General features: G+C 39.1%; 1 long non-coding RNA gene across 1 annotated transcript; it reads right to left on the bottom strand.

Annotated features, from left to right (window-relative positions):
- Nucleotides 1-265: 265 nt before the first annotated feature.
- On the bottom strand, nt 266-6,213 carry LOC139160842 (uncharacterized). Its single transcript, XR_011558023.1, has 3 exons — nt 6,134-6,213; nt 2,231-2,324; nt 266-617 (listed from the first exon to the last, which is right to left on the bottom strand). It is a non-coding gene; the product is annotated as an uncharacterized lncRNA (long non-coding RNA).
- Nucleotides 6,214-6,416: the final 203 nt, after the last annotated feature.

Genomic DNA, 6,416 nt, shown 5'->3' with positions numbered 1-6,416 from the left:
GGGAGAGAAGGACAGTGCACTATTAGTTACCTATACAAACAGATTCATTGTGCAGCAAGAAATGAGGCAAGGGGAGCCAGGCCCTAAGGCAGCTTCCTTTGTTGCTTCACTATTGGTATAATTCCCACTGGGTAGACTGGACCCAGTTATAGAAGTAATTTTATGGTTCCCTTCAGTTTTATTTTCCACGCAGTTAATAAAAAAGACCACAATCCATATATCTTGAGTTCCATGTCATTTGAATTCTTACAATATATTATAACCAGATAATGCAGGAAACATGTCTTCTAAATCTTACAAGGGAGTATATAAATCTCTTTTGATTTTGCACATGTCTTTTTGGGAGTAGGGGGGGGGTGAGTAACATGTTTCAACACATTTTTTTTCTATCTCAACTATCACCTGGCCCTTACCCCTAGCTATGCGAGGCCAGAAACACACACATGAAACAGCTTGTATGGATGCATCTCCTTGACAGCAATAAGACATGTATTTTCCTCAAGTCATCAGGACTCTCTTTGCGCTTTATCACTGATCTTCAGAGAATGCTTACTTTGATAAAGTTTTGTTTGGAGTAGGATCTGGGTTGAGTGAGGGACCTGGGAGGCAAAGAAGTCCTGGGAAACACAAAGCCAACAAACACTGATTAAATCTTGAAAGCATCATCACTCTGTACATGTGAGTAAAAGGATTCATCCTCTATGACAGGGGTGTCAAACTGGCATCCCGGGATGCATCACGCTCAGGCCAGGCCCACCCCAGGTCTATGAAGGGGGGAAATGTCACAATACGTCACATGATGGCACGACAGCATAAATTTGACACCCGTACTTTATGACCAACAATCTTTGCTCTTGATGTTTCCTTTTGCCTTCCATTAAGTCTTGGCATGCTTGCTTTTCTCCTAGTATGGGTAATCTTCAACTTACAATCACATTTGTACCCAACATTTACTGTATGTTGGTGAGTATCAACTTGTAAAGCACGTTTTGTCCCATTTTAGCACTTTTCTCACCTGATTTATTTGATTTATTTGATTTATTTGATTTATTTGATTTATTTGATTTATTTGATTTATTTGATTTATTTGATTTATTTGATTTACAATGGTCCCTTGACTTTCGCAGGTCTGACTGTCGCGGGTTTTCAAAAAATATTAATACTCCATGTTTTTTTGAACATTTTCCCATGGCCGCCTGATGTACAATACTGTGCATTTTAACTCTCGTCCTCCCCCCCACCCTAGCTGTCCTGCTTCTTTAAATAAAAGCTTTGCTTCCACCCCAGCCTCCTGATCCCTCCCCTTTAATTCTCAAAGCGTTGGTACGCTCCACTTGAAGCCGCCGCCTCTTCTTCTTCTTCCCCCACCCACCTAAGCCATCTCCCTTAGTGGTAGCGTCCGACCTCCCAGCTGACCAGCCTGGTAAACCAGGCTACAAGTCCTGGCCTGGATCCCTCTTGCCTTGAGCTTCCCCTTCCCCTGCCCTGACCCTGAGCATCGGTACTGCCACCGCCGCCATGGGAAATGCCAGCAGTGAGTGCAGAAAAGCCCCCAGCTTACTGCCCCGTTGTCCCTGCAGGTTCTGGGAATAAGTAAAACCAGGAATGGATGAGGGAGGGGGAGGAAGGAAGGAAGGAAGGAAGCATCTCTACTTCGTGAAAATTTGACTTTTGCAGTCGCTCTTGGAACGTATCCCCCGCACAAGGGACCACTGTATTTGATTTATATGCCACCCCTCTCCAAGGACTTGGGGCGGCTTACAACATATAAAAGAAAACAATACAAATATCCTAAATTCAATTAATTTAGATTAGTTAATCTAAAATCCCCAGTAACATTAAAAGTCAATCATTGCCATTCAAACAGCAGACATACATTACATTTGTTGACCAGGGGGCTAGAGTCTAGTGGCTGCATGGATGAGTCTTCAGATCCCACAATGCAATTAGATTGCATTGTGACACTATCTTACACTAGACATAAAACAGGCTGGAACTGTCTCAAGCCATATTTCTGCCTGAATGAGTCTCCTTATGTCCCCTTCATACTCTAAAGTTGAGATGAGTGATATGTAATATTAGTCATTTTAATTTCTGAAAGTCTAACAAGCATCTCTCCTTATATTTGCCCATAAAAATACATTAGGATGCAAAATTATAATATATTCAATAACACTTTTTAAGATAAATGAAATGAATATTATTAAAAATGTGTCTATTTGAAAACTACCTGCTTTGTAAATGTTAAAAAGCCATCTTCATTCTGGACATTATGTTCACAGTAGATTCTTTTCAACATTTGATCCTTGGAAAGATCCCACCTCCTAAAATCAAATAATTATAACATACTACATTGTACTCTGCTATTGAACAAATGCATAGTGGCTACACTGATAATACCAGAGGTCCTGGATTAGTATTCAGTGTTTTGCTTTGAATATTTAGTTTTGCAATACAAACAGATAGATAGTTGATGGGTAGAAGATGTGATCTAAACCAGTGTTTTTCAACCAGTGTGCCGCGGCACACTAGTGTGCCGTGGGATATGATCAGGTGTGCCGTGGGGAAATTAAACATGGGTCCCCAAACTACGGCCTGCATGCCAGATACGGTTCACGGAGGCCATTTATCCAGCCCACCACCAGCCGCCTCCATCCGAACATAAACATTCCTCTCACAATCCCTCCAGCTATCAGCGACAGGAAGAGTGGAGGCACAGGGAACACTCACTGATCAATCACCTTCTAGGATTCATTCCGACCACTAGCTATGAACCTCTCATCCACACCTCGAAAGGTCCTTGCTCGGGCTGCCATGCACTTGTCGTTGTGTGGCCACGGCGAGTAGTTGAAGCTGCTACTCCTCCCTATGGTCCCGATTTCTAATCCTGGTCAGGACTAGAGGTAAATGTTGCCACCACTAGATGAAGCCTCAACCTCAGCTGGTTATGTCTATTCTGATGGTGTATAATATGTACTGTGTTAGAGTGTCATTTTGGTTGGTGGTGTGCCCCAGGATTTTGTAAATGTAAAAAATGTGCCGCGGCTCAAAAAAGGTTGAAAATCACTGATCTAAACAATTAATGTTTTTCCCTTAAAACATCTGCTATTCAACAAATGGTGTTCTGGGAAACCATTTCCATAACAGTCTAAAATGCCTCCCTTAATTCTCATTGAAAACTTAACATGTTGTGGCAACAACTTTGTGCCCCAGCTAGCTTTATGGAAATTAAATTTGATGCATAAAAACATAATGCTAATCAGACCAAGTCCAGTTTCTTTTTTAAAAAAAGACTGTTGTATAGATAAAAATGCCATTCTTTGTTAAAGTGCATGTATTTAAATAAATAGCATGGTTTAACATGGAAAACATTACTGGAATTTATTGCAGCATGGAAAAAGTAAAATATGAGTTGGATTCAAGGCACCATTTCAGGGAATATTTTGCCTACAAATTTAATATTTAAAGATACAGTGAATTACTGTATTTTAGAGAGTAATTCAGTTGGAAATATTCAAAAGGGTTATAGATAAAGTCTTCCATAAAGCTAAAGTTACTTTGATGTATAGAAAATAAAGGGTTTCCTAATATCTATCAAATGATTAATGGGGAAATGGCACAAAAGATTTCAAAAATATACCCAAAGTTTTCATCTATGTATGAAGTCTGTACATCAAAATCAGATTCAAGTTGCTCTGAGTAGTTCTTTAGAAAACCATTGGGTGGTTTCCTCCCAGACTTGGGAAGTCCTCATGGCTACTTTAAAATTCAGAAAGAGATGCTTTGAAGGTTCACAAGGAAGAGAGAAGTGGGAGGCATGCTCAACCGCTTGGAAGTGAGTCCTCTCGCTTTGAAGTCAGCGCTGCAATCAGTTCACATGGAAGTATTGAGTCTGAGGGGCTATTGATTCCTGGCGCCGAGGTCAGCTTTGAGCTGAAGTGAGGATGGGAGGCAGCTCAACTATCCTAAGTTGACTAATTAAGTTGATTGCATGAGCAATTACAGCCCTTCCTAGGCATACACAGGTCTCGCCATCACTCTGTGAGCTGCATAGGTTACCAATTGGTCTCCAGACATAATTTAAAGTGTTGGTCATTGTCTATAAAGCTCTACATGGCTTAGGACCAGATTACTTATGGGACCGTCTTCTGCCTCATATATCCCAGCAGCCAGTTAGGTCCCACAGAGTTAGCCTTCTCCAGGTCCTGTCAGCTAAGCAATGCCAGTTGGCAGGCCCTAGGGAAAGACCATTCTCTGTGGCTGCCCCAGCCATCTGGAAACAACTCTTCCAGAGATCTGCAGTACCCCACCCTCCTGGTCTTTCACAAGGTTTAAAAAACTTACCTTTGCCAGCAGGCCTGGGGCCTTTGAGCTTAACATCTCACTCCAGTTGAAGATGTGATTGCATGATTGTATTGTATTACATTGTATTGTCACTTTTGTAAGCCACCCTGAGTCTGCGGAGAAGGGCAGCATAATAATCCAACCAACCAAATAGATAAATAAGTGAGTCCTCTCGCTTGAGATTCACAGCGGGACACTACGCAGTTCCTCTTGGTCACAGCCCACTTATATCCATTATTTATTTATTTATTTTTATTAATTGGACTTGTATGCCACCCGTCTCCGTGGACTCGGGGCGGCTCTCAACAATTATTTTATTTATTTATTTATTGGATTTGTATGCCGCCCCTCTCCATAGACTCGGGGGGGAATTATAAAATGTAGGTGGAGCAAAGAACCTATAGTCCAAGTGATACTGAACTGCAATTCCCAGCATTACTCTAACGCGTTAGCCATATTAGAACTTGCTAGTTCAGCAATATCTGGGTTTACTACCTTAAATATCAGCTTTCAATTAATTCAGAATAATTGGACAAATATATTTTGGACAAATACATTTAATTGCCTTGGACAAGATGGGCAGCATACAAGTTTGATAAATATTCACGTATTACATTTATAAGAATACTGCACCTAAATCGGAACATAAACTGAAAGAAAATGATAGCTTTTGAAGTTTTTAATCTCTTGATTTGAAATACAAGCTAGAATGAGATCTTAAACTTCCACTCTTGAACAATATGCTAATAAATAATGGTTCCAAAAGAAAAGTGTAACATTGGAAAGTTCTTGTTATAAAAATGCTCCCTGCTCATAAAGAAATAAAACCAGTCAGCTCCATCAACAGTATTACTTACTGAGACCAGTCATTTTAGAACTTCCTTGGAATTTTATTTATGACCTCACACAAGAATGCAAACTGCTTCTTTGATGTCACAGCTTAATCTTTCCATTATTCACAGGTTTGTGGCTTAACAGGAGGTACAGTAAGTATGAAAGAGGCTACTTACTTCTCTCTAAAGTACATGAAATAAAGTTACATAAGAAATGTAATGAGGTTATGTGATTAGAGTCTAAACCTCCCTTGAATTGAGATACCCTTTTAACGTCTTCATTCATAGTAGCATTTAAAAAGTGTGAATCTTCACTGCATAGTAAAATATTTACAGGATTAATTGAAACAACCTTCACTGAAATACTGCTCCAAAAATTATAATTGGTAGGGAAAATAAAGAGTTATTTAGGAATGGGTAAAAATCTTCAACTCAAATCCTATGTGAGGAAAAAAAAGGGATCTTTCAATGTTCCTGTAAAATACAGTGATATTTTCAAATTATTGTTATAGTTGAAAGATCAGTTTCATTTTGTTACCACTTAGAAAATAATACAGAAACTTTGTAAATGATTTAAAGATGGATTGAGCTATGCACATTTCTTAGCCTTCAGCTCATTTAAGCTCTCTCATTAGTAGACATAATGATTGAGTTCATTATGATTTAAGCATCTGCTAGGTTAAATCAATGGGCATGTTTAATCTGCAGTAAACTGTGACTTGCTTCCATTGCAAGTGCACTTTGGAGATGGATAGAAAGGCACCAAAGAATCTAATTTCCCTGCGTGCCTATTAAAATATTGAAATCTTTTGTAGGGCAAGGAAAAATTGCAAATAGGATTAAACAAATAAAGTATCCTGGAAAAAGTTACGAGATAATGTTTATAGGCATGGGTAAAACTGTTTTAAGTCAATAAGCAATGCACAATATGATACCATAAATAGATTTATACACACCTGATGGAAAAATGGAAATCTATATTCAGTATTCAGTAACCACCATTTCCATGAATGATTGAATTGAGTGCTGGAAACCTAAGAACAATGAAGGAAAGAGCCACAACAAATGGAAATATGAAATTAATTTAGAGTTAACAACGGCTGTATATTTTTCTGCTTTGCAAGTAATGATCAAGAATTGAATCCAGAAACATTCCTTGGTTGAAGTAGCAGGACGTAATTTCATGAAACACAAACACAAACACACAGAAAGACTTTTGAGATGCTAACAAGCCTTCTG

This window comes from Erythrolamprus reginae, chromosome 2 (genome assembly GCF_031021105.1).
Source record: "Erythrolamprus reginae isolate rEryReg1 chromosome 2, rEryReg1.hap1, whole genome shotgun sequence".
Classification (NCBI taxonomy): Eukaryota; Metazoa; Chordata; class Lepidosauria; order Squamata; family Dipsadidae; genus Erythrolamprus; species Erythrolamprus reginae.
Note: the sequence above shows the minus strand (reverse complement) of the source record. Positions and strands in the feature narration are given on the sequence as shown.